The sequence below is a fragment of the Bos mutus genome, chromosome 13 (genome assembly GCF_027580195.1).
Source record: "Bos mutus isolate GX-2022 chromosome 13, NWIPB_WYAK_1.1, whole genome shotgun sequence".
NCBI classification, from domain to species: Eukaryota; Metazoa; Chordata; class Mammalia; order Artiodactyla; family Bovidae; genus Bos; species Bos mutus.
Window position 1 is genome coordinate 23,701,681 of NC_091629.1, and position 21,910 is coordinate 23,723,590.

General features: G+C 46.3%; 1 long non-coding RNA gene across 3 annotated transcripts in view; it reads left to right on the forward strand.

Moving 5' to 3' along the window:
- The first annotated feature begins 799 nt into the window (after positions 1–799).
- The window catches only part of LOC138990401 (uncharacterized), an 88,760-nt gene continuing 67,649 nt past the window's right edge, over positions 800–21,910 (forward strand). For 2 of the 3 annotated variants that reach the window (XR_011466475.1, XR_011466474.1), the window contains exon 1: positions 800–1,180. This is a non-coding gene — a long non-coding RNA (uncharacterized lncRNA). The remainder of the gene's footprint in view (positions 1,181–21,910) is intronic. The other variant, XR_011466476.1, reaches the window with a different exon arrangement.

Below are 21,910 nucleotides of genomic sequence, written 5' to 3' on the forward strand. Positions count from 1 at the left end.
TCTAGTTGCCGCTGGCGGGGGAAGGGGGCGCCGGGGAAGGGACAGTCTGTCCAAGCTTCAAGGAGTAAGTGTGTCCTAGGGGTATCTTCAAGGGGTAGCTGTGCATATGTGTATTGCTGATCCTGTTTACAATGCCAGTCTTCTCGCTGTTCACACTGTGTGTGCTGTTCGATGAACCCTGCGTAGGCAAGGCACGAGCTAAGAGGCTAGAAGAAAATTTGAGGATCCGTAGGAACTGCAGACGTATTTATTCTCTCCTGGCTGGCACAGCAGCCATAGCAGCAGACAGAACATCACCACACACAACCCTTCTGGGCTTTTCCAGGTGGAGCTGACGCAGGCGGACCGCATCAAGTAGCCCACAGCTCAGCGAGTACCTGGTGACGGGCATGCGCAGTGCTATAACTACTCTCACCTGTTACACATTGTTTGCAAAATGTGGGGCCAGAGAGCTTGAACACGCCATCTTTTCTAATTTGCTGTCTCCCCATAGTGTATGTGTGTGTGCGTACGTGCGCACCAAGCTCGATTTTCTGATCTGTCCTGGGTGACCGTAGATGGTGAATGAGCACGATCCTCCATTCTGCTGGGCCATTTTAAGAGCTCCAGACATATTCTGAATCTCACGGAAATCACCGAGTGAATGAAGCAGCACAGAACTGGGTTTCCTGGAAGCTGTGAGCACCAGGCGGCCCGGGAGCTGCTGATGCGTTGACAGAAGAAGAATGGCCGCAAGGAAGACCTGGAGCGTCAATCAGGGTAGTTCTTTGTTAACTGTCTGGAGTGTGGGATTCCCAAATAAAACCCTGATTCTGCTGCTAAAAAGCTTTCCCAAACCATGGGATTGGGGTCTAAACCCGACTTAGCAAGGGTGAAAGCTTTCCCACAAAGCAGGTGTGAGCCAGACTCTCCTTGCCAGTTGTTCAACTCTTGGCCAGAGAAAGCAGGCTGCACTTATCTTGGGGAGCAGATGGGAGTCAAGCCTTAGCTTCAAGACATCCTCCATTCTCTCTGATGAAGTGGAAGAGAACGCTCCTATCTTGACAACGGCCACCTGCTCAGCCAGCTGCTGGGCGAAGGAAAGTCACATGTTTCTCTCTGCACAGCCTTCCTGGTCATCTGAAGCCAGAGGGGAGCAGCCAGCAGGCACAACAGGAAGAGGTACAGGAGCCACTGAGAGGTACCCTGCTGCTTAAACTGGGTGGGAAAAGTCTGGTCTGTGAAGCAGGGAGGGATTGGTGCTTTGTCGTTTCTAGATGCAAAGTTCCTGGTTCTCAGAGAACAGCAGGAAGGTACTGGGTTGGCCGCCTGGAGTCCAGCCCCAGAGAGGCTGATTCAGTGTGTTCAGGGTGGGTTCTGGCATCTGGATGTTTGTTACCTGCTCCCTAGATTCTTTTGGTGGCACAGACAGTAAAGACTCTGCCTGCAATGCAGGAGACCTGGGTTTGATCCCTGGGTCAGGGGGATCCCCTGGAGAAGGAAATGGCTACCCACTCTAATGTTCTTGCCTGGAGAATCCTATGGACAGAGGAGCCTGGAGGGCTATGGTCCATAGGATCCTAAAGAGTCAGACATGACTGAGTGACTAACACTTTCATTTTTCACTTTCGGTTCAGTTTGGTCACTCAGTCGTGTCTGACTCTGCAACCCCATGGACTGTAGCATGTCAGGCTTCCCTGTCCTTCGCCATCTCCTGGAGCTTGCTTAAACTTGTGTCCATTGAGTCGGTGATGCCATCCAACCGTCTCATCCTCTGTCACCCCCTTCTCCTCCTGCTTTCAGTCTTTCCCAACATCAAGGTCTTTTTCACTTTAGATTCTTTTAATGCACAGCCAGGCTGAGGAATCTTTGCCACGTTAGGGCACATTGCTCTCACTTGAAGGTCGTTCACAGCAGGGGCCACTGTGGCCAGTTCTGGCCTCATGGAGGTGGGGGAGGGCAACCACGTGTGGTGCATCCTTTATCCCCCTGTGCCCGGGGGGCCAGCAGCACTTGTTCTTGCGATTCAGGGAAAAGGCCAGAGTTCTCTGAGAGGAGCGTCCTGTGACGGGGACAGAAGAGCTGGTTAAAGCCCAGATTGGGTGGAAATAGCTGCCAGTGACCTTGCCTGTGGCTCTTTCATGTCAATTTGAAATGTCCCAAGTTCTGAAGTTTCTCAGGGGAGTAATCAAGGCGGCCTGCTCTCCTTTCTTCTAGAAAGCATGTGTCATCCCTCCTCCCTGATGGGATGTTCAAGGACGCGTCTGCACTTGGTCCTGTTTCATCCTGGAGAAAATAGAAACGTAGACGAATGGAGGAAGGCTTGGCTCCGAGTGGGGGTGAGGCTCCAGGGTGTGAGGTGCTGGGGAGGGAGGAGGAGGGAGCAGAGGACTGTGACGAGAAAAGAAGGATGTGGAGAGAATGAAGTGGAGACAGAATGAAATGTGGGGAGAAGTGGGAAAGGACAGGCCAGGACGGGGTGTAAGGAATGGAGGAAGGGAGGCAAGCGGACTCGTGTCTCCTCCTGGATTCCACAGGCGCCAAAGCCGAGCAGGCTGTGCTCTTGGGTCCAGGTGGGATAATAACAGGGATGATACAGTCTGAGCGCACTTTGTGGCAGCTGGACTAGGAGTTTATATGCTTTATATAAAGCCCCCTATCCCTGTTCAGTTCTGATTATCTGTTGTTATGTAACCAGCCATTCCCCAGCCTGGTGATTTAAAACGACAGTCATTTTATGGTATCTCATGGTTTTGTGGGTCGGACATTCAGGCCAGGCTCAGCTGGGCAATTCTGCTTCGTGCCCATCCATTGAGGTCGTTCGGTTGTACTCAGCTGGTGGGTGGGCCAGTTTGGAGGGTGGCTTCTTCTCATGGCTGGTGTCTTGGCGGGAGCCGCTGTAAGCAGGGCTCAGTTGAGCAGTTGATTGGAAAACCTACAGATGGCCTCTCCAACCTGTTGCTCGGAACTGCTGTAGGAAGGACGAAGTGGCCGTGTTTCCTCCACCTGGCTCACCTTATATTCTCTTGTCTGGAGCAGTCATCACCGTCTACAGAGTGTATTGATACTTATTTATTAGGCTCGCTGCTTATTGTTAATCTATCCAAACCCAAATACAGGCTCCACGAGGGCAAGGATCTTTGTCTATTTTCTTCCCTGGTGTATTTCTTCCCTGATCACCTAGAATGGCATGTGGAACCTAGTAGGTGCTCAGTGAGTACTTCTTGTGTGGGGACTGAGTTCTATTTCATTTACTCTTCTCACTACCCTTTGAAAAAGCTACTATGATTATCCTCATCTTACAGAAGATAAATGGAGGCACAGAGAAGGGAAGTCACTTGTTCACAGACACACAGCTGGTGAGGGGCAGAGCCAGGGCTGGATCCTAGGTCTTTCTGATGTACTCTTGTTGATCAGCGACTCAGTCAGTGCCAGCATGTAAGAGGGCAAGTGAAGATTAGTGATCTGGTCTTCCCTTGCTTCTCAGGCCACAGAAGTGACTGGCTGGGTGTCTGTAGTTCCCCCTTGAAATGGTTTTCCTTATGATTAACTTTGCCTTCTTTTTACCAGGAAGACCTGCAGGATGATGGCTGTGGAGTTGAGCTGTGTCCTTTTTCAGCACTGGCCCTGAAATCAACATAGGGCCCTTGGATGTGAGAGACGGTCCTAGTTTGCTTGTGAAATCATGCCCAGCTGAGCTGTGATGAGTGGTAGCCATCTGCATTCCTGTTGAGTGATTCTGTGTAAAACTCTCCTGGCTGTATGTAGATGTGACACATGGGCTTTGTGTTTATTAAGACGGTGGCACAACCCAAGGGGCAGTGTCGCTGAGGCCCCCCCCAGCAGGCAGAGCCTGGCGTCCACAATCTCTCCTCCCAGATGTCAGGCATCCTGGGCTTTATGTTGATTTCAGGGCCAGTGCCAAGAGAAGCCACAGCTCGCCTCCACAGCCATCGTCCTGCAGGTCTTCCCGGTAAAAAGAAGGCAAAGTTAATGCATAAGGAAAACCATTTCAAGGGAAAGCCACGGACCCCCACCCAGTCAGTCCTTGGCCTGAGAATCACGGTAAGACCAGTTCACTATTCTTTGCGAATAGCCCTCTTCCATCCTGGCATCTCTAGGGAAGCCAGTCTCCCTATTTGCTCTTTGATTTTGTCATCTCTGGAACGATTCAGTGGAATGACATCACGCGACCTTGTCAAATCTGATGAAACCCTTTCTTGTCTAAGTGTGAATATGTTGGTGCATGTGATCTCCTCCAGGCTAGAGGAGGAGGCTCTCTGGCACTTAGAGATGCTCTGTGGCTTGTGGGACTTTTTTCCTTTGTCCTGGCTCTGAGAAGCCCTTCCTTCACTGTCCCCTTTGCTATGACGCAGCCCTGTGTCGGGGCTGACGTGATTGCTAACTGGGGTCCTGGCCCCCTGTGGGGAGAGGTTTGCAGGGTGATTCCAGGTGGATGATGGAAGCCCCAGTCTAGGAGGGCTGTGTTTACAGATGGGGGAGCTCCTAAGGCCAGTATGAGGTGGCAGAGAGATGTCCCTAAGTGGGATGGGTTCCAGTAGTCTCATGACTGGTGGTGACATTAGGAGCCAGGAAAAAGCTAATCAGCAAATCAGAGATGAGGACAGATCTGAAGCCCAAGGCTGGGGCCATTCATTCATCCTTGGGCTTGTTCTTCCAGCACCGTTTACAGAGGGCCGGCTGGGTGGTCAGTAATGTGCTAGGTGCTGAGTGTAAAGGTCAACCAAACAGTCCTGTTCTCACCCGCATGGAGTGTGCAGTCTGTCTGGGGAGGCTACAGGTGAACAAGTGGACTACAAGCTTGCAGATGTGGTGGGTGTGAGAGAGAAGGAGGGGGGCTGTATATGGGGGATGGGGGTGCTTTCTGAGGCCACCCCGGGGAAAATACAGCTAAGTTTGAAGAAGAGTGGTGGGAACAGTGTTCTAGCCAGTGGGAGGGGTGTTTGAGAAGGTGATAGGAGTTTGACATGTTTCTGGAATTGAGCAAAGGCTTGTGGGGGAGGCAGGTGTTGTCGAGAAGCGTGGTGGTGGGGCCTCTGGCACAGACATGCCTCAGTAGGATTTTATGGGCTCAGCAGCCACTGCTGCAACTTGTATCCCAATAACTTAACTGTGCTATGCAGCTTCTGATTCTCTGTGGAGAAAACAGGGCAATATCTACCTTTCTGTACTTCTGGATGCCTCTTCCAGGAAGCCCCTCTAGATTCCCCACCAGAATTAGCTCCTCTAGGTTTCTGGACGGTTCCTGCACACACAGCACCATTAACTTTCGTGTGGGCTACACATCAACTCCCATACAAGACTTTGTCCTTAAAGACAGGCTCGGTTTTCTTCATCTTTGTGTCCCTAGTGCCCAGAATAGAGCCAGGCACACTGTATCAAACCAGTCAATCCTAAAGGAAATCAACCCTGAATATTCACTGGAAGGACTAATGCTGAGGCTCTAATATTTTGGCTCCTGATGTGAGGAGCCAACTCATTAGAAAAGACCCTGATGCTGGGAAAGATTAAAGGCAGGAAGAAAAGGGGGCAACAGAAGATGAGATGGTGGGAGGGCATCACTGACTCAGTGGACATGAGTTTAAGCAAGCTCCAGGATGTGGGGAAGGACAAGGAAGCCTGGAGTGCTTCAGTCCATGGGGTTTCAAACAGTGATTGAACAACACCACAGTGTATGAGCACGGTAAACCATTGGCAAGTGGAAGATGACCCGGGCTCTACCTCTGTGTCACAAAGCCTAGCAGCCTTGGATGGCCACTTTATGATTGCAGATGCTGGGGCTCGGGATTCCAGACAGGACCTGGTGAGGATGGCTTGTGTCTGCTTCCTGACATTGGAGGCCTTAACTTCTCCCATTTTTCTGGGAGGAAGGAGAATCCAGTCTGGGGAAGACTCCATGGCTGGAGGCTGGATCACCGGGAGGACCTGCCCTTCCCACGTGGTGGCTGGATCTGGGCGGGGCTACCGACCAGGACTATGCACACCCTCTCCGTGTGGCCTGGCGGTAGGTAAAGGCTCAGGCCCTCAGAATCAAGGGCTCCTGCATATAAGATGGACGCTGCATTGGCTTTTCTGAACCAACCTTGAAATCACCCACTGTCTCTTCCACCATGTACTCTTGGCTGTGAGTGACAAGCCCACATGTAGACCCAGCTGTGTCTCAACTCTGTGCTGTGCACGGCCGTCCCTCCCCTCTCTTCCTGAGGTGAACTAGTGGCCGTCCTCCTCCACCAGGTCAGCAGGAGGAGAGCTGGGGTCCCTGAGGTGCTTGTGGGCACAAAAGGACAGGTACCCTCAGGGCTCCATCTGCTCTCAGGTGGGGACACAGAGTCCTTGGGACCAATGATGTGCTGTAGACAAGCAGAGCGGGGCTGAAACATGGGTTTCTCCACCTTCTCCATCTTCTGTACCTTCCATAGCCCCTGCCCAGAGCTGAGATGGGGCCGAAGAGACCAGCCACTGACAGACCTGACCTCCTGAAGTTTCATCACAATGGCCATACCCATTACACTGCTGGGCAAACTGAGGAGCAGAAGGAGCAAGATAAAACGTATCTTAGGACCAGACAAAGGAAGTTTTGGGGTGAAAATTCTCTTTCTACCTCCCTCTCACCTCTGTGGGCATCACTTCTACTAGGAGTGGAGAATCAGTCCCCTTCAGAATCTTCTCTTCACGAATTTTACCACCCCCATGGCTTTCCAAACCCTGAGTTTGTGGCCTTTTGGGGGCTGTCAGGTCTTTTAACTTTATGAACAAAAAGGACTTCCCTGGTGGTCTAGTGATTAAGACTCCACACTTCCACTTGGGGGTTGAGAGGTATGGGTTCAATCACTGGTTTGGGAAGTTTCACATGCTGCAGCCCATGTAGCCATCAATCAATCTGTGAAAAAAAAATTACAAACAAAAAGTTGAGGGACTGCCCCCAAAAGAGATGATTTGCTTTGTTTGGCAGTTTGGACAGCAACATCTGACCTTTGTGTTGTCATCACCCACTGCAGACAGCGCAGAGGCAGCTCTGGGCAAGGAGATCAAACCAGTCCATCATAAATGAAATCAGTCCTGAATATTCATTGGAAGGACTGATGCTGAAGCTGAAGCTCCAATACTTTGCCCACCTGATGGGAAGAACTGACTCATTAGAAAAGACCCTGATGCTGGGAAAGATTGAAGGCAAGAGAAGAAGGGGATGACAGAGGATGAGGTGGTTGGATGGCATCACCGACTCAATGGACATGAGTTTGAGTAAGCTCTGGGAGTTGGTGAAGGACAGGGAAACCTGGCGTGCTGCAGTCCATGGGGTCACAAAGAATCGGACACAACTGAGTGACTGAACAACAACAACAAGCTCTGGCACTTCTCCCAGGAAGAGACAGGGTCACCATCTTTCTAGAACTTCCCATGGGCCTTCGGTCTTTAGGTGGTGTCGTGGCACAGCCTGCAGGGGACTGAGGAGCAGGACTGCCCATCCTGATGGTGCTGGGAATTCACATAAAGAGGTTGGAAGGCACGCTCTCCTGCCCCTCAGCGTCCAGGTCTGGGGGAGTGACCTGTGGCTCTGGGTCTTGGAGCTCTGTCCTGCCTGCCGATGGCCTGCTCAGCGAACAAGAGAGAGGCTGGGGAGAACACATGAGAGCTGGCAGCCTTCCCATCCTCGCCACCGACTAATTGCTGTGACTTGTCAGGAGATGGCACGGAACAGACCTGGGGAAATGGATGGCCTCCGCACTGAGGTCTCCACTCCCCTGGGGCCTGACTCCATGTCCTTGCTTCTCCTTCCTTGGAAGGAAAGAGTGGGTACAGGTCCTAAAGCAAGACCACCTGAAACCCCCTTGCTCAGCTGGGGAGAGCTGGTGGCCTCCGAGCTGGTAGAACTAAAGGGATGCCCAGGATAATGCAGAAAAAGCCACTCCTCTCAGGATCCTTAATTTAATCACTCCATTTGCCATGGGAGGTCGTGTCTGCAGATTCCAGGGGTTAGGGGTTGGTCGTTCTTTTTGGGGCCACCATTCAGCTCGCAACAGATGGAAATCATAAAAGATGTGCCTTGCTCACTGCGCAAAACTAGTTGGCAAGGTCCAAGGACATTTGCAATAAAATGTGTGTTGAAACCAAACAATTCCCTTCAAACTTTTCTTCTTAGTGACTTCTAGAAGAATGCTAGAGGCAATGTAAAAGTGAGTTTTTGTCCTGACAGTCAGGATGCATGGCCAGCCACCTCTGAATATGGGCTGGAGTGGGAGAAATGTGTTCTGGCCGCCGTCCCTGGGGTCTTACCAACCTGGTGGCTTCTGTTGGTGTCACAGCCATGTTCTGATAGCAGCTGCGTGAACTTATGAGTGTTTTGCTGAAAAATTAAGACAAGGCTAAAACAATGTGAGGCTTGTAGCTCTCTTGCAGTTTTGCAAGCTCAGCAAAGATAACTGGATTTGATGTGTGTGCAGAATACTGTTCGCTCTGCAGCAGGGAGGGAACATAGGGATGTTTGAGCTCACGGTATCTTTTCATCAGGAGAATCCAGTGTCTACATTAATGGCAGAGATGAAGGGGGGTCAGGCAGGGGACTGCTGAAGGCTGTAGGGGGAGAGGTCAAGAGAGGGGATACTGAAGATGATCAGGGGCTTCCTGGTTCCAACTGGAGTCACCTGGAGAGTTTGAAGTCCTGACCCCCTGGGCCCTATCCCAGAGCTTCTGATGTAATCCTGGGTGTGGTCTGGGCAGAGGAGGTATTTTACAGCTACCTGGATGATTCTAGTGTGTTCTGGTCCATGTTCAACATCCCTGAATGTTCAAGGCTCTGGTTAGGGCTAAGTTATAGCTGCTCCAGGTGTGGTGGACATGATGGTCTCAGGGTAATCCTGAGACTATGGCCCTGTGCTGTTTCTTAACTCACTGGCATGGGGGTGGGCAGAGGGTCAGTGACCTGGACTGGATGAAGCCTGGGGCTGGGCTTTGTCCTCCCAGTCTGCCCACATGGCTCACATGATGTCTGGGAGAGTTGGACCTTGGCCTAATGGAGGGGTCCACATGGGCCTTCGGCACCCACTGAAGCCACACGCCAGGCAAGAGGGGTCCTTGGGTGGGAGGGCTGTGTCCTGTGAAGCAGCAAAGCTGGTGGGGCCGTTCACCAGGCCTGAAAGCGGCTGGGCTTGAATCAGCCTCAAGACCTGGCAGCCGTGGGGGCCTCACTGGCTCCCTGTGACTCAGTCTCCTTGACTGTGACACAGACACCCCACAAGCACACATGTTGTTGTGAAGACTAAAGGAACCAGCACGTGGAGAGAATTCATCTCAGCAATGGGCAAAGGGCTGCATAAATAGCATTTTGTTCATGACAAGGACTTCTTGAGCTTAGGAACCTCCCTGGAGACAGAGAATTCTGGTCTGAGGGCAGGTGTGGACTTTGGGTGTCAAGAGGGTGTGTCCCTTCCTGGCACATGTACACACACACACACTCTCTCTCTCTCTTTCTCACCCTGCAGGGAAGGACAATGGTGGCCATTGGTGCTCAGGCTCTGAGCTTCTCCACACGCTCCTGAAACCCCATGCAGAGGTTGGGGTCCAATAGCAGGGCATGCTTGAGCAGGCCACCCAGGTAGGGCAGCCCCTCTGTGCACCAGCCAGCCTCTGCAGGGCCAGGTAGACACAGGGAAGTCTCCTCATGTGTTCCTCCAAGTCCGCTGGGGCCTTTCTGGGCTCCTGAGATGCAGGCAGATCTGATGGTCTGCAGTGAGGAGGACCTGGTTTCTCAGCTGGTAAAGAGTCCACCTACAATGCAGGAGACCCCGGGTTTGATTTCTGGGTCAAGAAGATCCCCTGGACAGGGGATAGGCTACCCAATCCAGTATTCTTGGGCTTTGCTGGTGTCTCAGACGGTAAGAATCTGCCTTCAATGCAGGAGACCTGGGCTTGATCCCTGGGTTGGGAAGATCCCCGGAGGAGGGCATGACAACCCACTCCAGTATTCTCACCTGGAGAATCCCCATGGACAGAGGAGCCTGGTGGGCTACAGTTCGTGGGGTCACAAAGAGTTGGACATGGCTGAGCGACTAAGCACAGCACAGTGGGGAGGACATGAAACCTGTGGGAACCCAAAACTGCAGGGAACAGGGCTGCAGCCCAGAAGCAGGCAGGATGGGCACCTCAGTGGACCCCAGGCTGGGTAGGTACAACCACAGTCCACAGAGCTTCTGCCCACTCCTGGATGCCCGTGTGCCCACCTCCTCATCTCTCTGCCACCAGGTTTATCTGAGCTTTCCAGGGAAAAGGAAGGTGAGGGAGAAAGAATAAACCTGCCATGACTGAGTTGATCCTGGTATTTGAGGTAGACTAAGCTTCCTCACCCGCATTGGGAGGAGTGGGGTCCGATCTTGTGACTACCTGACAAGACTGTGCTGGTGCCCGTGTTCTGGATCTGAAGTTTCACACACACCGCATCTGAGCCTCTGCAGGTCTCTGGGAACTCATCACCTGCTAGGCATCTCCACTTTCCAGGGTTTCTGCAAACTCCACCCAAAGGGTAGAGAGCGGAGTGTTACAAAGGTGAGAGGTCATCTGGGGAAGAGTATTCCTTGGGTATCACTGTGTCACGGATGCACATGGAGGGGGTAATCCTGAGAGGACAGCCCCGTGCTGTTCCTAACTCAGTCACTGCCATACAAACTCCCAGACATCATCTCCGGTTGAAAAATCTCCTGGGCAAATCACATTGGCTAACTCTTCTGATTGTAGGGCTTTTTTTTTGGTAAGCCCATAGACATTGCCCTGGGAAGTTATCCCAACCTAAGCCTGTCAAAATGTTAAACTATTGTGTTTCAGAATGCATCTTTACTTTCACAAAGGAGGGCGGCTATTGGCAGCTTTTCTGTGTGAGGTTTGGCCACTTGAGGAGCAGCATTTCAGCCAGTAGGTCCTCCGCCCCAGACACTGGCCCCGCCTCCAGGATATTTACTTTATAATTATTATAAAGTAATTATCCCTCAATTAGGGGCTTCCCTGGTGGCTCAGACAGTAAAGAATCTTCCTGCAATGCGGGAGGCTCCAGTTTGAACTCTAGGTCTGGAAGATCCCCTGGAGAAGGAAATGGCAACCCACTCTGGTACTCTTGCCTAGAGAATTCCATGGACAGAGGAGCCTGGTGGGCTACAGTCCATGGGGTCACAAAGAGCTGGACATGACTGAGTGACACACAAATTTTTTTTAAGTGATTTCAAGTGTGAAGAACCAAAAATGCGTCTTGCAAAATGCAAATACTCCAGTCATTCCTGCCCCTGTGGTTTTGAATTTCTGTCCTACAAATAAAATGGAGACTATCTCAAAAAGAAAAAAAAAAAACTCCTTGTCTATTCACCATGCATGGGACCTGGGGCAGGTGATTCAATTAGTTGGATTTATGAGTAGAGGGTGCTCATGGTTCCTAACTGGAGGCTCGGTCTGAATGGGGGCTGCCGGGCTGTACACTCTGACCACCCCACCAATCGCCTGCCTTCTACACACTTGTTTCTTCAAGAGGAGGAGCCTGTGCCCCTGGGTCTGAGGTTGAGTGAAATCACACATGTGTTAGGTGATTTTATACCATCTTTGTTTTAAGAATATCAAACACCGACAATGACCACTGGACTCTGATTATATCCATGGTGGATGCCAGGACATGACCCAGTCTCCCTCCAGGAAGGACTTGCTTTCATTTCCAGGGAGTGCAGTCAGTGGGTGACTCTCAGCTATCAGCTCCTCCTGGGTCACACCCCTAGAGATGACCTATGTCCGGGGTCCAGTGACTGAGTGAGGTGGGGAGTGGACCTGGGGCAGCTCCCTGTGGGTAAGGCCTGCCTCGCAGGTGACATTTCTTCTATCCAGTCCTACTTCTTCCGCCTGCCTTTCACGGTACTGACCCCTCATATGGTTGGTGGTTTAGTCACTCAGTCGTGTCTGACTCTTTTGACCCCGTAGACTGCAGCCCACCAGCCTTCTCTGTCCATGGGATTCTCCAGGCAAGAACACTGGAGCAGGTTGCCATTTTTTTCTTCAAGAGATCTTCCCCACTCAGGATCAAACCCATGTCTTGTTATAAGCAGATTGCCTGTCTATCACAGTTTCCTCTGTAAAAAAATGTGTGAAAGTGTCTGCCAGGGGAAGCTGGTCCCATGTGCCCAGGAGTGACTAAATATCATGAGGTGGGTGGCAGGGTGAGTGAGGGATGCGGAGTTAGGAGCCAGGTCAGTTTTCTGTGCTTCTCCTCTGTCTCAGCAGAGAAGAGATATGCTGGAAGGCAGGTCCACGCCCTCTCCTCTGTGGCCTGGCACTTCCCCACATGTATCTGTTAGCTACTGCTGAGTAACAAACCACCCAAAACTCAGTCTTTGGGCCAGTTCTCAGGGGGCTGGCAGGGTCCTGGTGGAGGGTTTCTCATGGGGCGGGTGTCTGGGGTCACAGTGGCTGAGGAGCTCTTGTTGTGGCTCACTTTCTGCCTCCCTTTCACTCTGTGTGTTACACACCTGAGGACAAGAGGAGCCTTCCTTCTGTTCTCGCCCTGAGATGCTGCAGGCACCAGAGAGAGAACCATGAACCACATTGGGTCCCTTCCTACCTGGAACTCGGTTAAGGATGCAGCTGGAGTCATGGCCCCAACTTCCCTCCAACTCCTGGTCATGTGATCTTACTGGATGCTGTCCAGCCACGTACCCTGCATCCTGTCCATCACATAGCCTGCCACATGGCTGCTTGGTAGCACATTATATAAATCCTATTAGGTACACCTGTGTGTATCTGTGTACCTCTTCCTCAAAAGTCTCCTTTGCTGGCCTTGGGGCTGTTAGGTGAATTCTCCTAACTTCCCTTTCTCTCCTGGGTCCTTTTTATTTTTTTGTAATTTTATTTTGCTTTTATGTATTGATTAAAATTTTTTTAGTTTTAATTTTTAAGTTAACATACAGTAAATGAACTCTTGGGAACATAGAATTTGACTTTTGGGGCATGTCATTTTATGAATTTTAACATGTCTATAGATTCCTATAACTACTGCCATGATAAGGATAAAAAATAGTTCCATCACCCCCTAAAACTCCCTCATGCTACCATGTTATAGTCTTGTCCTTCTTCACTGAACCCCTGGCAACTGCTGATCTGTTCTTCATCACTAACTTTGCATTTCTTGAGACCGTCAAAAAAAAAATGGAATCTTACATTACATAACTTTTTAAGACTGGCTTCTTTTATTCAACATTAATGGCCCTGAGATCCAACCAAGTTGATGCGAGAATCAGTAGTTTATTATTATTATTATTACTGATGAGTAGAGGAGCCTGGGAGGCTACAGTCCATCGGGTCGCTGAGGGTCAGACACGATTGAGCGACTTCACTTTCACTTTTCACTTTCATGCATTGGAGAAGGAAATGGCAACCCACTCTAATGTTCTTGCCTGGAGAATCCCAGGGACGGGGGAGTCTGGTGGGCTGCCATCTATGGGGTCGCACAGAGTCAGACACGACTGAAGCGACTTCACAGCAGCGGCAGCAGCAGGGTTCCATTGTATAAATATACCAGTTTGTTTATCTACTCACCCACTGAATTGAATTGCTTACAGTTTGGGGGATTATGAATCGGACTGCTCTAAACATTTGTGTACAGCTTTTTAGTGAACATAAATGTTCATTTCTCTAGGGTAAATACTAAGAGATGTGTCATGTTTAACTGGGTACATGCTTAGCTTCATAAGAAACTGCTAATCTGTTTCCCAGAGTGACTGAACTATTCTGTATTTCTCCTTGTAATCATGGTGCAGATTCTTGCTGGCATTTGATATCATCAGCTTTATTGAGGTGTAACTCACATACCATACAATTCACCATTCAAAGCGAACAGATGAGTTTTATTATATTTGCAGATACTTGCAACCATCATCACAGTTAGTTTTAGAACATTTTTCTTCACCTCAGAAATAAATCTTGGGGTCTTCCCAAGTGGTCCAGGGGTTAAGACTCCCACCTTTCAGTGCAGAGGGTGAGGGTTCAATCCCTGGTCAGGGAACCAAGGTGCCACATGCTGTGAAGTGAGAACAAAAATTTAGAAAAAAAAAATAAAAATAAATCTTGTATCCATGAACTCTTAATCTATGACCTCCCATTCCCTTCACTTCCTCCCTTTCACCCCCAGCCTAAGCACCACCAATCTACTATATATTTCCATAGATTTGCCTATTATGGACATTTCCTATAAATGGAATAGAAAATGTGACATTTTCTTTCATTTAGCACACAGTTTTCAAGGTTCATTCATGTTGCAGAATGTGTCAATACTTCATTCTGTTGTCAATATTTCATTGTATTTTACAGCCAAATTATATCCCATGGTATAGAAATACTATGTTTTGTCTATCTCGTCCTTGATTGATTAACAGCAGTTCTGTTCAGTTCAGTCGCTCAGTCGTATCCAACTCTTTGCCACCCCATGGGCTGCAGCACGCCAGGCGTCCCTGTCCATCACCAACTCCTGGAGCCTACTCAAACTCATGTCCATCACATCAGTGATGCCATCCAACCATCTCATCTTGTCGTCCCCTTCTCCTCCCACCTTTAATCCTTCCCAGCATCAGGATCTTTTCCAATGAGTCAGTTCTTCACATCAAGTGGCCAAAGTATTGGAGCTTCAGCTTCAGCATCAATCCTTTCAATGAATATTCAGGACTGATTTCCTTTAGGATGGACTGGTTGGATCTCCTTGCAGTCCAAAGGACTTACAAGAGTCTTCTCCAGTGCCACAGTTCAAAAGCATCAGTTCTTCGGTGCTCAGCTTTCTTTATAGTCCAACTCTCACATCCATACATGACTACTGGAAAAACCATAGCATTGTCTAGATGGATCTTTGTTGGTAAAGTAATGTCTCTGCTTTTTAATATGCTGTCTAAGTTGGTCATAGCTTTTCTTCCAAGGAGTAAGCATCTTTTAATTTCATGGCTACAGTCACCATCTGCAGTGATTTTGGAGCCCAAGAAAATAAAGTCTGTCACTGTTTCCACTGTTTCCCCATCTATTTGCCATGAAGTGATGGGACTGGATGCCATGATCTTAGTTTTCTGAATGTTGAGCTTTAAGCCAACTTTTTCATTCTTCTCTTTCACTTTCATTAAGAGGCTCTTTAGTTCTTCACTTTCTGCCATAAGGGTGGTGTCATCTGCATATCTGAGGTTATTGATATTTCTCCTGGCAATCTTGATTCCAGCTTGTGCTTCCTCCAGCCAGGCATTTGGCATGACGTACTCTGCATATAAGTTAAATAAGCAGGGTGACAATACACAGCCTTGATGTACTCCTTTTTCTATTTGGAACCAGTCTGTTGTTCCATGTCTAGTTCTAACAGTTGCTTCCTGACCTGCATACAGATTTCTCAGGAGGCAGGTCAGGTGGTCTGGTATTCCCATCTCTTTCAGAATTTTCCAGTTTGTTGTGATCCACACAGTCAAAGGCTTTGGCATAGTCAATAAAGCAGAAATAGATGTTTTTCTGGAACTCTCTTGCTTTTTCAATGATCCAACGGATGTTGGCAATTTGATCTCTGGCTCCTCTGCCTTTTCTAAATCCAGCTTGAACATCTGGAAGTTCACAGTTCATATACTGTTGTGGCCTGGCTTGGAGAATTTTAAGCATTACTTTGCTCGCGTGTGAAATGAGTGCAATTGTGCAGTAGTTTGAGCATTCTTTGGCATTGCCTTTCTTTGGGATTGGAATGAAAACTGACCTTTTCCAGTCCTGGGGCCGCTGCTGAGTTTTCCAGATTTGCTGGCATATTGAGTACAGCACTTTCACAGCATCATCTTTTAGGATTTGAGATAGCTCAACTGGAATTCCATCACCTCCACCATCTTTGTTCGTAGTGATGCTTCCTAAGGCCCATTTGACTTCACATTCCAGGATGTCTGGCTCTAGGTGAGTGATCACACCATCATGATTATCTGGTATGAAGATCTTTTTTGTATGGTTCTTTTGTGTATTCTTGCCACCTCTTCTTAATATCTTCTGCTTCTGTTAGGTCCATACCATTTCTGTCCTTTATTGTGCTCATCTTTGCATGAAATATTCCCTTGGTATCTCTAATTTTCTTGAAGAGATCTCTGCTGCTGCTGCTGCTAAGTCGCTTCAGTCATGTCCGACTCTGTGCGACCCTATAGATGGCAGCCCACCAGGCTCCCCCTTCCCTGGGATTCTCCAGGCAAGAACACTGGAGTGGGTTGCCATTTCCTTCTCCAATGCATGAAAGTGAAAAGTGAAAGTGAAGTTGCTCAGTCGTGTCTGTCTCTTAGCGACCACATGGACTGCAGCCCACCAGGATCCTCTCTCCATGGGATTTTCCAGGCAAGAGTACTGGAGTGCGGTGTCATTGCCTTCTCCAAAAGAGATCTCTAGCCTTTCCCATTCTATTGTTTACCTCTATTTCTTTGCACTGATCATTGAGGAAGGCTTTCTTATCTCTTCTTGCTATTCTTTGGAACTCTGCATTCAAATGGGAATATCTTTCCTTTTCTCTTTTTCTTTTTGCTTCTCTTCTTTTCACAGCTATTTGTAAGGCCTCCTCAGACAGCCGTTATGCTTTTTTGCATTTCTTTTTCTTGGAGATTGTCTTGATTCCTGTCTCCTGTACAATGTCATGAACCTCCATCCATAGTTCTTCAAGCACTCTGTCTATCAGATCTAATCCCTTGAATCTATTTGTCACTTCCACTATATAATCATAAGGGGTTTGATTTAGGTCTTACCTGAATAGTTCAGTGGCTTTCCCTACTTTATTTAATTTAAGTCTGAATTTGGCAATAAGAAGTTCATGATCTGAACCACAGTCAGCTCCTGGTCTTGTTTTTGCTGACGGGTATAGAACTTCTCCATCTTTGACTGCAAAGAATATAATCAATCTGATTTCAGTATTGACTATCTGGTGATGTCCATGTGGAGAGTCTTCTCTTGTGTTGTTGGAAGAGGGTGTTTGCTATGACTAGTGCGTTCTCTTGGCAAAACTCTGTTAGCCTTTGCCCTGCTTTGTTTTCTACTCCAAGGCCAAATCTGCCTGTTACTCCAGGTAGCTCTTGACTTCCTACTTTTGTGTTCCAGTCCCCTATAATGAAGAGGACTGACAGCAGGATTCTATCCACATTTTTGCAGTTGTGGTAATCTTTCGGTGAACATTTGTGTACCAGTGTTTTTGTGGATATATGTTTTCAGTTCTCTTGGATATATATCTAGGAGTGGGGCTGTTTGTTCATATGGTAACTCTTATTTTGTTTTTGTAATTGTAGCCTCAGACTCAGTAATTTTAAAAATACTTTATTTATTTTTGGCTGTGCTGGGTCTTTGTTGCTGTGCAGACTTTTCTCTGGTTGCAGCTATTAGGGCTACTCTCTCGTTGTGGTGCGTAGGCTTCTCATTGCGATGGTGACTCTTGGTGCGGAGCTTAGGCTTTAGGGCACGGGGGCTCGGTAGTTGCGACTCCTGGGCTCTAAACACAGGCTCAGTAGTTGTGGCACATGGGCTTAGTTGTTCCGCGGCATGTGGGATCTTCCTGGATCAGGAATTGAACTCATGTCTCCTGCATTGGCAGGCCGATTCTTTACCACTGAGCCAAGTATCAGGCTACCAAGGAAGCCTGGTACTCTATTTTCAATCCTTTGAGGAACTGTCAGAATGTTTTTCAGGGACTTCCCTGGTGGTCCAGTGGTTAAGACTCCGTGCTCCCAATGCAGGGGGCACAGGTTCAATCCCTGGTTGGGGAACTAGATCCCACACGCTGCAATGAAAGCTCCCACACATGGCAACGAAGACCTGGCACAGCTAAATAAATAAATAAATACTTTTTTTAAAAAGAATGTTTTTCGAAGTGGCTGCACTATTTTTTATTCTCAGCAGTAAATGAAGGTTGCAATTCTCCACCATCCTCATCAGTACTTGTCATTATTTGACTCTTTTATTACAGCTATTCTGAGTGGGAAGTGGTGTCTCATTGTGGTTCTTGGTGTGCATTTTCCTAATGACTAATGATGTTGAGTATATTTTCATGTGCTTGCTGACTATTTGTATGTCTTCTTGGGAGAAACATTTGTTCAAGTTCTTGACTTATTTTTACTATTAGGTTGTTGAATTGTGCACATTCTTTACATGTTCTGGATACAAGTCTTTCATCACATATATTATTTGAAAATATTTTCTCCCATTCTGTGGGTTATCTTTTCAGTCTTGAAAATGACCTTTGATGTATAAAACTTAAATTTTGATGAAGTCCAGTTTATCTGTCCTTTCTTGTGAACTCAGGGAGTTGGTGATGGACAGGGAGGCCTGGCGTGCTGCGATTCATGGGGTCGCAAAGAGTCGGACACGACTGAGCGACTGATCTGATCTGATCTTGTGTTACCTGTGCTTTTGGCATCATATTTAAGAACTCCCTGCCAAATCTAAGGTCATGCAGATTTGCCCCCATGTTCTCTTCTAAAAATTTTATAGTTTTAGCTCTTCAACTTAGGTCTTTAATCTATTTTTGAATTAATTTTCATCTATGGTGTGAAGGGTCCAACTTCATTCTTTTGGATGTGGATATTCTGTTGTCACAAAGCCATTTTTTGGAAACTGTTTTTTTCCCTAGTCAATGGTCATGGCATTTTTGTTGAACATCAATTGATTATAGGTATATGAGTGCATTTCTGGACTCCTAATTCTATTCTACGGATGAACACATCTATCCTTGTGCTGGGCTTCCCTGATACTCAGTTGGAAAAGAATCCACTTGCAATGCAGGAGACCCTGGCTTGATTCCTGGGTCAGGAAGATCTGCTGGTGAAGGGATGGGCTACCCACTCCAGTATACTTAGGCTTCCCTTGTGGCCTAAGATTCTGGTAAAGAATTCTGGTAAATAATCCACCTGCAAGAATTCTGGTAAAGAATCCGCCTGCAATGCAGGAGACCTGGGTTCAATCCCTGGGTTGGGAAGATCCCCTGGAGAAGGGAAAAGCTACCCATTCCAATATTCTGGCCTGGAGAATCCCATGGACTGTATAGTGCATGGGGTCACAAAGAGTCGGACACGACTGAGCAACTGACTTTCACTTTCATCCTTATGCCACTGCTTTGATTACTATTGGTTTGCATTAAATTTTTAAATCAGAAAGTGAGAATACTCAAAATTTATTTTTATTTTTTGACTATGTTGGCTATTCTGGGTCCCTTGCAATTCCATATGAATTTTAAGACAAAAATGTTCATTTCTGCAAAAACACTCCTTGGAATTTTGTTAAGAATGGCAATGAATATGTAGATTACTTTGGGAAATATTGCGATCTTAACAATATTAAATCTTCCATCTGTGAACACAGGCTTTCTTTCCGTTTATTTAGGTCTGCTTTTTTGTTCAGTTATATTATCTTTTACAATTGCACACTAACCTGTTCTGGTGCTTTTTGTTTGTTTGGATAATATATACCATATTCACTTGTGTTCGACCTGAAGAACTTTTAGTAGGATTTTTTGTAAGGCAGCTCTGCTAACACATTTCTGTTTTTGATCTGACAGAGCTTTTATTTTTCCTTTTATTTTTGAAAGAAGATTCTGCCATCTTAGGATGCTAGGTGGACTATTTTTCTTTGCACACCTTGAACATGTTATCCCACTGCATTTGACTTCCATTGTTTCTAAGGAGAAGCTAATTATTTTCTTCTTGGTATTCCCTGGTAAGTGATGTGTCTTTTTTTTTGCACTGCTTTCAAGATTTTCTCCTTGTCTTCAGATCTCAACATTTTTACTGTGATTTGTCTATTTGTGGATCTCCTTGTATTTATCATATTTGGAGTTTGGTGAACATCCTCAATGTGTAGATTATTATTTTCATCAATAAATTTGGGAAGTTTTTCAAAATTATTTCTTTGAATATTTTTTCTACTCCTTTCTCCATCTCCTTTCCTTCTGGTACTTCATTATGCATCTGTTGGCTTAGTGGCATCCCAAACATTTCTGAGATGTTCATTTTTCTTCATTCTTTTTTCTCTCTGCTCTTCAGGTTGCATCATCTCTATCAACTTATCTTCAAATTTGCTGATTCTTTCTTCCACCAGTTCAAATGTACCCTCCAGCCTGTCTAGTGAGTTTTCATTTCCATTATTATACCTTTCAATTCCCAAATGACCATTGGGTTCTGTTATATAATGTCTGTCTTTTTATTGACATAGTCTACATAATGCAGCATTATGTAGACTATTATATAGTCTAGTTATATAGACTATTATATAACTATTATATAGTCTACATAATGCAGCATCACATATTCCTTTACTTCTTTAATCATAGCTCCTTTCAGTTCTTGAACATATTTATAATGGCTAATTGAAGTTGTTTTCTGTTAGTTTTGACTTCTCTCTCTCTCAGGCAGTTTCTGTTCCTTTTTTTTTTTTCCTGATATATGAGTTATACTTTCTTGTTTCTTTGAATGTCTTGTAATTTTTTTTGTTGGAAACTGGAGATTTTAGACAACATATTGTAGCAACTCTGGATACTGGTATCCCATCCCTGGGACTCACTGTTTTCCCTTGCTTGTTCCCTGGGGTCATGACTGGCAGGATGAGTTTAGTGAGGTCTGTTTCCCCTCTTACCCTCCCTCCTTCTAGAAGGTGAAGCTTCCTATGGTGTTTCCTGGGAGCATATCCTTGCATAAGCCTGCAGTCTTCCTGGAATGACAGTAGTTTTTGTAAGATTTCAGTTCTTCTTTTTACATTTGTTAATCTTTTTTTATAACCCTGGATTTGGTATACCTTTATGAATGTTCCTTGAGCACTGGAAGAAAATGTCGTGTGGGAATGCTTTATAAATACTTATTGGATCCAGTTATTCAATGGTGTCTTTCATTTCTTCTACCTCTTTGGTGATTTTCATTCAACTAATTTTATCAGTGACTCTGGGAGGAATACTGGAGTTTCCAACTGTAACTGTGCATTTGTCTACTGTTCTTTCTGTTCTCAGCTTTTGCCAACAGCTATTTTGATGCTTATTGATTTGATGTGTATACATTTAGGATTATTACATGTTCCTCTTGAATCAACATTTTATCACTATATTATACCTCTTTTTACCCTTAATAATTGCTTTGCTCTAAAGTCTACTTGTTTCATATTAATAGAGCTATTCTACCTTTCTTTTAATATTTGCATAGAATATCTTATTTCAGCCTTTTACTTATAACTTAACTGTGTCATTGTATTTGAAGTGAGTTTCTTGCAGGCAGCTTACACTGTGTCATATATTTGTTTGTTTGTTTTCCCGTTTATTCTGACAATATATTTCACTTTTACTTGATATATTTGGACCGTTTATCTTCAACGTCATTTTTGGAGTTTTGGATTTAGGACTTTCATTTTGTTATTTTTCCCTCTTTGTTCCCTCTATTTTTTTTTTTTTCAATTCTCTGATCTTCATTTCTTGCCTTCTTTTGTGTTATTGGAACATTTCAAAATATTCCATTTTAATTTGTCTATGTTGACTCATTCTTAGACAATTTAGAGGCTGCTTTAGGGATTACAGTATACATACTTAATTTTCAGTTGACTTAGAATCAGTATGTTACCACTTTGAATAAAATGTAGGAATTCTTACTACTATATAGATCTCTCTAACATCTGATTTTTGATAGGTACATCTTTAAAATGACTCTATAGTATAGCATAATATTTATGTATCATAATTTAAAATGTAGTTCAAGAATTATTATGTTAAATTGAATATCCTTGAGATATTACATTTTTTAAAGGTTCAAAAGGTTGCTTTTGCCTTTTAATTTTGCTCTAAAGTCTGTCAAAAATCACTTTGTCTTTTTGCATGGGTCTCTTTTTGGCCTCTGGTTTTGTTCTACTGCCTTAGTTACCATCGTTTTACTAAAAGTAGGTCTTCCAGTAA